The sequence below is a fragment of the Natator depressus genome, chromosome 11 (assembly GCF_965152275.1).
Source record: "Natator depressus isolate rNatDep1 chromosome 11, rNatDep2.hap1, whole genome shotgun sequence".
NCBI classification, from domain to species: Eukaryota; Metazoa; Chordata; order Testudines; family Cheloniidae; genus Natator; species Natator depressus.
Window position 1 is genome coordinate 63017576 of NC_134244.1, and position 11784 is coordinate 63029359.

Consider the following 11784-nt stretch of genomic DNA (forward strand, 5'->3'; position numbering starts at 1 on the left):
GGGGCCACAGCGCTTAGCACATTGCAGGATCTAGTCTGTAGTCCTCTGTGTGACAAGTTATCTCCCATTCTAGGTCATCTGTAGGGTCTGTCACAAGTATGTTTTCAATGTAATAAATGCACAGGGTTTAAATATACAGATATTCCTTATGAGTGCTCACTCTTCATAACCCTTGTACCATTTGACATTGAGTTTAATAGTCATTTTAAAAGGAAACAAACCTTGCTAGACACCCACCCAGACTAGAACTGCTGCTGAAATGCCAGCGTGCTGGGTTTGTTTTTCCATTGAAGCAGAATGGCAAGAACTCGGATAATGTCTGAAGTGAAAGTCTCTGTGGGGTGAGAAAGAGCCGAGTCAGCTGTTCAGGGCTCCCCGCTCGGTGAGTTGCCTGTACTCCCCGGGTTCCAGCACACGCTACTGCCATCTGCACTGTGGCTCTGCCAGTGCCTCTCGAGTACATTACAGGAGCTGACGTTGTGGTATTGGAAGCAATCGTGGACTTCGCTGCTATCTCCTACACACTCCATCATTTGTCCTCTTAGAGCTTCTCTCTCATAAATCTTTATCTTGGAGCCCTTCTGCTGCAGTGGCAAAAAGAGAAGAGAAAAAATAAAAAAGGGTGCCTGGACCTTTCCTGATGCTTGGAAGCTATGCAGACCTGATCCAAAAGCCCACTGATATAAATAAAGAGACTCCCATTGATTTCAATGAGCTTTGGATCAGGGTCTGGAGTCTTGGTAAGGAAACATGCGTCAAAAGAAGAATTTAAGTCAAAAGCAGTCTGGCCCAATGGGTAGGACACTGGAATGGGAGTCAGGAAACCTGGCTTCTTTTCTCAGTTCTGCGACTGATCTCCTGAGTGGTTTTGGAGAAGTCACGCTCCATGCCTTGGTTTCCCCACCTGGAAAATGGAAATGGTGAAACCCTCCTTGGTAAAGCACATTGAGGTATACGGCTGTGACGCACCATGTAAGAGTTAAGTGCTCTTATTACTATTATTAAGGTGATAAAAGAGGAAAGTAACTGAAGCACGAGAGACATCTAAATATGACAGATGGGGGAAAGAGCCATCAAACACATTTTTTTCCCCCAGCTGAATCTGAATTTGTGAAACTTCCATGAAACGAATAGGAAAAATGGAGATTAATTTTTGCATGCAACATTTTCCGCTATCTGAATGTCTGTGAAATTGAAAAGCTCCTTTTGCTTAAAAAAAAAAAAAATGGCACAGGTGAACTTTCAACCGGAAATGAAAGCAAATGGTGAGGGTGCTGGATCCCAGGTCACAGAACAAATGAGTGTCAGAACTGGGATTAGAATGCACGAGTCCTGACTGTGAGCTATGGTTAATCCACTAGATCCTAGGGAAATATTGAGACCTCACTGAGCCTCACTTTATCCATCTGTAAAATGGAAATGCAACTCAAGCGTGTTGCAAGGGATAACCTAGGCATACAAGAATGATTCAAGGTCTGAAAAACACATCTTGCAATGGGAGACTTAAGGTACTCTGCCCTTTCATCTCATCAAAGGTTAAAATTGTCTTGGTCAAGATAGATATGTAACTATACACAGACAGGTGATATCTGATATTCAAGGGCTCTTTAATCTAACAGAAAAGGCTGTAAACTGAAATCACCCTGAAGGTAGTGGCAGGGCTGGGAATGAAACCCAGGGGTACTGAGCCCCAATCTAGTGCTTTATCCATGAGACCACACTGTGTTAAAGTCACATAGGTGCTTAAGTGCTTTGCTCCGTAGGGATGAATTTAGGAATGTGCTTAAATGGTTTACTGAATCAGGGCCCTAGTTTGGAGTAAAATATGTCCCATAAAATAGTCCATTATAGATTAGCGGGAGTCACAGCCTTAAGGATTTCAGGCCTCCATTCCGTCTCTCTCGCAAAGATATATAATCTTTGCTCTAAGGAGAGGAACCCAATTAAATTTTTAGAGCCTTAATTCCTACAGGTTTCAGAGTAGCAGCCGTGTTAGTCTGTATTTGCAAAAAGAAAAGTAGTACTAGTGGCACCTTAGAGACTAACCAATTTATCTGAGCATAAGCTTTCGTGAGCTACAGCTCACTTCATCGGATGCATTCAGTGGAAAATAAATGGGTGTTAACACCCATTTTTTCATGTTCTGTGTGCATATAAATCTCCTCACTTTATTTTCCACTGAATGCATCCGATGAAGTGAGCTGTAGCTGACGAAAGCTTATGCTCAGATAAATTGGTTAGTCTCTAAGGTGCCACTAGTACTCCTTTTCTTTTTGTTAATTCCTAATTTAATTAATTCCTACTGGACTAGATGACCTTTGAGGTCCCTTCCAGTCCTATCATTCTATAAGAAACCTTCCTTCAAAAATGTGTTACCTCTTTTCTGTGTGCTCCTATTTGCCGTGTGTCTGAGAAATAAACTCAGGCACTTGTACAGGAAATGAACCTCTGTTTTATTGACACAGCTTTAGCAGTTGGCTTCCGAGAGTGTAAGTGTTTGATTTACCTCTCAATGAATTTTGTATAGGAAAGCGGTGATACTCTGGACTTCTCCTTCACTAGATAAATTCTGCTGATATGGATTGATCTTTAACAATCTTTTGTGTTGCCGATGTTCTATTGATGACATTATTGTTCAAATACAATAAAAATATAGTTTAAAGATACAAAAAAACCCAGCTCTTATTCATTCTGAAAGACCTCATGGAGTATAATACCACAGCTACAAAGGAAGTGGGACTTGCTTATAATTGATGACAGAAGTGATTATTTTTATTAAGACTATTTGAAAGTCTTTGGGCCATGCAGTGTATCCCAGTGGAAAATCCAGCCCTTTGATTTGTTTATTTTTTCATTAATGTCTATTTAACTACAATGGGAAAAAAGCTCTCTTTGTTAGGAATTCAGCTCCTACAGCTCTTCAGTTAAGGGCGAGAAAGCTCCCAACCCACATTTCTGAGTCACCCAAGGAATGGTGAAAAATGAAACAAGACTCAACAGTCCCGATATTTCTGAAGGCAAGGGAAAAAAAGCTTTAAAAAACCTTCAGGGCTCCTTTATGGACCACAAAGTAGCAAAAAAGGGCACAAACCCATTCCCCCTTGGTTTGCATGTAACCTTTAAAGGGAGACACCTTTATACAAGCCTGAATAAGATGTACCACCCACAAGGTCAGTGTGTGTTGTTCCCACTTCAATTGGCTGATCCACATCAGAGAGGAAGGGCTTGTTTACGTGAACACTTACTGTGCAGCAAGCCGGGCTGCAAATCCATAGTGCTTTAGCATGCTGGGCACTAACTGACTGTGTGGACCCTGCTACCACATACTAAAAGTTCCCATTGGTACAGTGGTGGTTGAAGCCACTGTACCGCAGTGCATGTTAGGGATCTGTCAGCATGCAGCAGAAGGCGCTACATCACCAGTTAGCATGGGAAAGGCTGGAGTGCTGTACATTCATACCCCAGATTGCTGCACACTACATGTTTGCCCCAAAAGCTACTCTCGCTGTTACCTAACGGAGTTGCTCCTTTAGTTCAAGCGGTAGAGGGTCATTCTCTTAGTGGTGAAGGTTCTGAGTTTAGTCCCTTCTGTCACTAGAGAGGGGACAGTATTGATCTATTTAAACAAGCTGTCCCAGCCCTAAAACTTTGTTGTGAACTAACGGGCAGTGACAGACCCAGCATTCCTACAAGATCCCTTCTGCTCAGTCTGTGTGTGGTGTGGGTGTAGGAGTAGTAGATCCCCACAGTCAGCCGGGATAGTTAAAGCAGCACAACTTGTTTGTGTAGAGATCCTAATACAACCCCCTGCTAGGAAGTTATCCTGCTACTCGGTGGAAATTCATCTCCATCCTGTCACCCCTCGTTATATCCCCCTTCTACCACCAAAACTCTCCCCACCTGATATTTCTAATATTTGTACAGTGTTCTCATGTGCCCCTTACCCTTAGCAGTTGCTTCACTCAGTGTAAGTAGCTCTTTGCAGTTTTCCTTATATATTAATCCCTCCTGCTCCTGGTTCATTTTTATTGCACACCTCTGGACTCCCTCCAGTTTCTTGCTCTGGTCCTGATCCTGCCTCATTGACTTCAATGGAGCTTGGTCACTGAATTCAATGGTGGCAGGATGGAACCCCATCTGACTGGGAATCCGGGGACAACAGCCCTGTGGGTTTAGGCGCATTGCACTTGTGTTGTTACTTTTAGTTCTGTTCTGATGAGGTTGAGTCCTAAAACAGAATCTGAGGTGCTGGGAAGTCCCCCCTGTTTGGCATCTTTTATTATAAGGGACTAGTCCTGCAAACACTCCCGAGCATAGCACTTGCTGCTGTGCATGGTCCCACTGCAGCAAATGCAGAGCAATACACCTGGTAAGAAGGGCTTGATTGTTCCCTAGGCTGCACAAGGGGATAAGGGCTGGTATGATCCTCTTAGACTGGAGCTCAGGGGAAAGGACTGTCTTAGCTCTGCCCCCTACCGCATACCGAGCAGCAGAACTGGACAGGCCTGAGGGGAATAAGCTCCATCCCCAAAAGGGGGGTACTAAGTGAACCCCAACTCTAGCTAGGAGGAAGCAGGAAAGGTACTTCTCCTTGGGTGGTGCAGCTATGTACTGTCCCTTACATGGGCTGAACCCAAAGGCTCCATCTTGCCCCATGTCCTCAGTTCTTAGTGAGCCCATCCTTGCGTTTTAAGTCACCTTTTCAATACTCTTATAAGGGGGTTCTCTAGGGTCTGGCCTGGTGTAAGTTAGAACAGCCCCAGGGCTGTAATTTATACCCCATGGGTCATGGGAACAGAGAATAACAGGAGCACAGTATACTTCAATACACCCCCTTCTTCTCTCAGGAATGCTCCCTGATCCCCTCTCTCCATCTTCAATCCCGCGCACTGGGGACCAGGAAGGGAGCAGAGGTAGAACCCCACAGCCATTCAGAACGAATGTTCATGAGGGTGGGTTCCAGTCAACCAATGTACATGTAGTCACCTGGAACCCAGTGGCACCCACACTTCTTTCTTTCCTCTAGCTACACAAAACTATTATGCACTGCTGAAGACTCACAGGTGGCCAACAGCCCTGTTCAATTTATTGCTCAGGTACGCTGTAATTGGTTTATACCAGGAGCATCCTCACAACTGGCTTCCTTCAGGAAAGCCAGGCCCACATACAGATTTTATTGCACTCTGTAATGTATTAGTTTGAGATCGTGCCTAATGCTCTGATAGAATTACTACTGTTTGAAATAAATGACAGCTGACTTACTGATGCGATAACACGGCAGGACTTGATGGAATCACTGAGGCCCATCCATTGCTGGAAGTCAGAATATTCACCCTTATTGAGAAAGTACTGCTGTCCCATGTAGTTGGGTTGTTCATAGATCATGAAGCAGCCACTTTCTACCCGGATGGAATTACAGTGGCTCAGCTGGAACTGCAGATCAGGACAGTCACTGGTGCTTTCATAGGAGTGACCCTGGAAGTTCTTGTCCTCATAGAAGATGATCTAGAGAGAGGGGATAGACCATCAGAGCTGTGTTACAGAGAATTCTGTGTGGGTTGGACCATTGTGGTGTTAGCTGGTGTAGTGCCTTGCTTTGGTTCAGCTCATGTTGATATTGTTTATTGTGAAGAAGGGTCATTGGTTGGGTAGATAGCTATAATATTGGACATGGCTTCAAGTATGGTCCCTCCATGTCAGTGGAGGCAGGTAGAGAACAGGTGACCAGTGCTTAATTTGTGCCAAGGCTTGCCAGGGGTGAACCCCGGCACCTCGAGGCTTGGCAGTTCATAGTCCCGGCACCTCTGGGCTTGCTGCATCAGTTATGAATGTAAAAAAATTGCTTGAGCTCCAGTGCCTAATTGTTGAGCACCAGCACCTCTTTCATTACAATTAGGCACTGTAGGTGACCCACTTGAGAAAGGAACAGACCACATTACTGTGTATTAATAACAATCCTTGGCTGGTTGACTGACAGGATAGTATCAGTGTTGGGTAACTCCAGTGGGAGTTTTCTGTGTGTGTGTGTCTTTCCCTTTCTCTCCTGATGGGGCATAGCAAGAAAGAAGCAGCTGATATAGGTGGGACGGAAGAGTTCCTCCTTAAAAGTCAGGACCAGATCCTCAGCTGGTCTCAGTTGGTATAGTTCTGTTGACTTCAGCAGAGCTGCCCTGATTAACACCAGCTGTGGATCTGAAAGATGAGGAATATAGTAATAAGATGTGTGCATGGGGCGGAAAACAATCATCAGCTACCAAAAGGGGCTTTAAAAAGTGTATGTGTGTGTGGTGGGAAGGGAATGGAAGTATAATAAAAAATTACCTTTGCCGTCCTGACAAATCACCTGACTGACTTTCTCTTCTGCAGTTACTGCACCGATAGCTTAATGCAGCTTAAATACCCAAACTGGAAGCCCTTCGTCTGCATGTTGTATTGTCATTTGGCTTTGGTCACTGCCTTTCACTGGGAGCTCAGGTTCAGTCATACGCGCTTCCACAATCTGCTTCTTTCTGTTTGCCACAGACAGGTTTTCTAGTTCTTTGTGCCTTTTGAATACTCATTGTGTATCTGGAGCTTGGTAATCCTGCTATAGATGGAATGGGTTGGTCAGCAAGTGGAGTTAAGAGAGAGAAACAGAGAGGGTTGTGAAAGGGTAAGAATTTAAGACAGAGCAATAACAGACAAGGGTGAAAAAACTCTCAGTGATGGTTACAAGGCACAGTAGATTAGAACCCATTCCAAGATATATTTTAGATACACCATAATTCACACAGTAAACACATTAGGGCAGTAAGTTTCTGGCTAAGCAAAGCTTATTTTGTATGTAGAGACAGTTCATATCTGGGCCTCACAGATTCCGAAGCTCAGGAGTGTTTGGATCAAGGGTTTTGATAATACAGACTTTCAAAATTCTGATTGAGGTTCGCTGCAGATTTCAAAAGGCCCCCAAAGCCTGGGGTTTTAAATCTAATTTAAAATTTAAATCTGGGGTTTTGGTTTAGATCCATGTCTAATGACTTGATTATTAGCAAAATATTCACTATGACATTAAAAAGGCCTGAAATGTGATTAGTATAATTAGGAGTGAATGTCTGTCTTTTCTCCTGCTGATAATATCCCACCTTAATCGATTGGTCTCGTTAAGAGTTGGTATGGCAACCCCCATTTTTTCATGTTCTCTGTAGATATATATATATCTTCCTTCTGTATTTTCCACTGCATGCATCTGATGAAGTGGGCTTTAGCCCACGAAAGCTTATGCTCAAATAAATTTGTTAGTCTCTAAGATGCCACAAGTACACCTCGTTCTTTCTGTCTTTTTTAACTTTTGCATCATGCTAATACCGCTACTATAGATGTTGAGAAAAGTGAAGCAGCTGTTATAAACGATCAAGGTTATGGTGAAGAATGCATGAGCTAGTTAAGACAAAAAATTTTCTAGGGAGCCCACATTTCTCTCTCTCTCCACATAGAGAGAGAGATTGAAAACTATTCCCAAGAGTATCAGACCATTCTCAAGCTCCCAGAGCAGGATGCAGATATTTATTTCCAGGCTCATTTGTTTGGCCAGAGAAATAAATTTAATAAATTCTCCCGGGAGGGTATGAAAAATTAGGGGGAATTTTTTGTTTTCTAGAATTGCCAGATTCCCTGATTTAAAACCTGACTGTGAGCAGAGTAAAACCAGTGCTGTGTGTGTGTATTGTGCCTTATACATGATTTTGTGAGATTAGGAAAATGTATTATTCCATTCTTCTATCAGGGAAAACCCACAGATCCATGAAAATGCGTCTTCCCCTGCTGGCAGCTCCTGTGAGGCAGAACCAGGCTAGTCAGTCAAAGTAGAGAGGGTATGACCACACCTATGGAGATTCAACTAGTTTGTGATACTTCCAAAGCTACTTCATTAACCTTCAATAGATCAGACATAAGTTAGGGGTTTGTTACAGGAGTTGTTGGGTGAGATTCTGTGGCCTGCGTTGTGCAGGAGGTCAGGCTAGATGATCATAATGGTCCCTTCTGACCTTAAAATCTATGATTCTATGATTCTGTGATTAACCTAATTCTTTGAACCATTAACCAACAGGTTAGTGACCATAGCCAAAAATACACATAAACACATTCCTACCAGCAGACAGAGATATACTGTGTACCAAAGAGAGAAAGGAGTAAAGATGCAGTACTGTAATCCTTCCCTCAGAATAGTAATATTTGTGCCAGATGGGATGGATCTGCAGACTTTCCTGCTCGAAGAAAGGAAATTTCCAGGTAAGTTGAGATAAATTCCTACTTTTCTTTGCAAGGAAAGTTCACAGATCCAGGACAATGAGATATCCCATAGCACTGTGTAACCGGGGGAGGAAACAAAGGATGAATAGTGATCTGCAATGTGAAGGAGATAGATTTTCTGTTTTAAATGGGTGAGGACAGCTTGAGGAATCATCCTTCCAAAGGCAGGGCCTGATGAGGCCTGCACATTTAATTTGTGAAGGCGTGGACAGATGATCAAGTGGCCATCCAACATCTCTCTTTGTATGTTACTCTTCGGACAAGAGGCTGCCCTGGTGCTGAATGAATGGACAAGAAAGTTTAAGGTGAAGAAAGGCTTCTGGATTTGCAAATTTCTGAAACGCACCATGGACATCTACTCATTGAAACTTTTTGTATCTTTGTTTTTGTTTTTTCCCCCTCTCATTTGATGATCGACAGGTGGTTACAGAGCAAATGGAGCTAAAGATTTTCTGGATTGCTTAGTGATTCAATGTAGATTTTTAGAGCTCACCAGACATCCAGAGCGTGCCAGGGCTTTTCAGAAGGTGTCTTGCATGTGAACAAAAGGAGAGAAGAATAAATTCTTGTTACCTGCAGAACACAGTGTTTATCTGGGGGAGACAGGCGGCGTTAGCTCTTAGCACAACTTTGCTACCAGGAGAGATGCAGTACTGCTGTTCTGCTGATAAGGGGAAGTTCCCCATGTTGTGTAGGGTTGACATTCAAGGCAGCCAAGAGACCATCTGATGTCCAGATGAAATTGAATCCTGTGCTCATTTGCTCCTAGATTTTAGGTCAAAAGGGACCGTCATGATCCTCTAGTCTGAGAACCATCGTGATCCTCTAGTCTGAGGACCGCTGTGATCCTCTAGTCTGACTTCTTCAACATCGGAGGCCACAGAATCTCACCCACCCACTCCTATAATAGACCCCTAACCTCTGTCTCTATGGAAATGGCTGCGCTTCGGCATTTGAGAGTCTGGGGCTTTAGACTCATATTAAGACTTTGCTGGGAGAATTCCAAAATATACATGTAACAGGCAGCTTGGAGGGCCAAGTGGCCTAGTGGTTAGAGCGCATGGCTCTTAGCCCCCTGCTTGGTTGAGGAGCCTCAGTCTTTAAGGCCAGGCGGGCAGGCTAGTGCTCCTTCACCTCAGGTAGGAAGGCGGCTAGCTGTTGCCTTTTCACCAGTCAGCCCTGAACTGAGCCAGGCTCTCTTCTTTTCTCCCTGCCCCCAGCCTGGCATTGGCCACAGGTATAGTGGGGTGGGGCTAACTGGGCCCAAAGGCTCTCTTTAACCCCTGCTGATTCTGGCATCCTGTGGCCCTTTGAGTAGCTACCTTCTAGCCACTGAGAGAGGGAATGTGGAGACTCCTTTTGGTACCAGCACTAGAGGAGGACAGGGAGGATGGGGCCCATGGCTTCAGGGAAATGAGAAACTTCTGGAGAGGACACGTGGAATCTAACCCAGTGCAGTGTATCGATGTAGGAGACCAACATTCTGATCAGAAACATCAGAGCCGTGATAGATATGACAGGAGAACTGTCTGTGCGTTGCAGCCACCGGCCTCTGAATCCTGTCCTCCGGTAGGAACGTCTTTCCGGAAGTTCTGAGTTATAACTGCCGCAGATTTGCACAAAGTACATGTTAAAACAAGTGAGATTTTCCAGCTATGATACATATGCTGTAGTGCCTGTAGCCTGCAACATGTTGCACGTGTGCACTTAGGTGCACCACTCCCGTGCTTGATACAATTACAGTGAAATTGTGCAGCTATGTGATTACTGCCCAGTTACCTCAGATGCCTTTTATAACCTGTATAATCTTAAGGGCCTTTTAAACAATGATAAAACTATTGTACCATTAAATGCTTGAAATGCTGTGTTTGCTCAGGGCAATGATCACACACTGATTTTAGGTGTCTTTAGCCATTACATAAATTGGGCTCTCTCTTGTGCTAATGCAATAAACAAGCATCTAGTGATGTGGGAGCAGTTTTACCATCTTTTTCTGCCACTTGCGTGCTGTCTTTTGCTCACCCACATGTAGTCATGGCTGGGGAGGAGGCAGAGAGCCCTACTGGCACAGGTGGGTGAAGGGAAGAGCTGTTCCCAGTTGCCAGGGGATTGGGAGGAGTGCAGTTAGTATACACATCCCTATATGGGATGTTTTTAACAAATAATCAACTGAGGAGAGGAAGGAGGGAGTGAAAATGGTGACTGCACAGGGCTATAAGGATGCTGCATGGAGACACACTTCCATCTGCTCCTGTAGCTACCTCCGACAGCCCATAAACAGTCATCGTGGTGCACATTCAGGACCTGGAATAAAGGTCCCTAAGCCCCTGCATACGAACCTGCATAAACGGGATGGACGGGTTAAGTATACCACCCAAACGTACCAGCCGAGGTCTCCTCATCAGCATTTCCTGTCACTGCTTGGCTTCGCAGCTGGATCTCTGGCATATTGAGAAGGTCCTAGATGCCTCAAGACCTCTCCTCTGGTCTAGTTCTGGGGGTGTTTGGAGCTCTGGCAGTGAGTGGGGCCTGGCCAATGACCCAGATTTGCTGGGGGTGGAGGGGTAGAAATGAGGGGAAGGGGCCAGGCCAGTTCCCTGGGATGTAGTGATTTACTTATTATCCATGGAATCAAAAACAGTTTGCTGGAAATGTGGACCGTTTTATATTGAGTAACCCTTCTCATAACTGGATTATTATATAAAGGAGGGTTAAAGCTAGGACCATCTTTTTGTTCTGTGTAGCACAATGGGGTGCTGGTCACAATGGGGTGCTGGTCTGGGGTTCCTAGGAGCTACAGTCATACGAATAAATAATAATATTTGGAGGTGGGTCTGAATCAAAATATTAAATCTGAACAAACCCAAACTCCAATCTTCACTTTGCAGCTCAGAACCGCCTCTGTCTATGCTGCGCCCAAATCACCCTGGTTTAACTCAATGGAGATACACCAGGGATTAAGTTGTTCCTTTGTTTCTAATTACACTGTTGGTGTTTTGTCCGTAGGTTTTGTTTTTGTTTAAATTGTGGTCTTGGTTGTAAGCTACTGATCAAGTCAAACAATGATGAACATTGCCATTGTAATCAGTCCCTATTAGGGGTCACTGGTGCAAGGCATTCAGTAGCCCTTAGTGAATGGATGGGTTACAGCACTCAGCTGGGGCTCTAGGGTAGGGCAGACTGCAAGGGTCTAATGCCCAGATCCCTTGGCCTGCCCGTGAGAGAGTGTGGAGCCAGAAGGGTTTCCTAGGTTTCAAACTCGGGGGCTGAAGGGTGGAAGGAGGCTAAACGTTCAGCAGGGGGAGATCGAGTTTGGGGGTGGGGGGGTCCCTGGAAAGAAGCAGTCTGCATGTGGCTGTGAGTCCGGCAGGGCCGGCCTCAGGGAAAATGGCAAACTTTCTTTGGCACCCTTCAAGTCTTGCTCCCGGAGCAGCAGGCGGCCGCTTAGCAGGCAGAGCAGCAGCAGGTGGAACAGTGGCAGTGGCACTGCAAGTG

At 44.8% G+C, this 11784-nt stretch overlaps 1 pseudogene; it reads right to left on the reverse strand.

The window, feature by feature from the left end:
• Positions 1-357: 357 nt before the first annotated feature.
• LOC141995859 (gamma-crystallin 2-like) lies at positions 358-10737 on the reverse strand (annotated as a pseudogene).
• Between the last annotated feature and the right edge of the window lie 1047 nt (positions 10738-11784).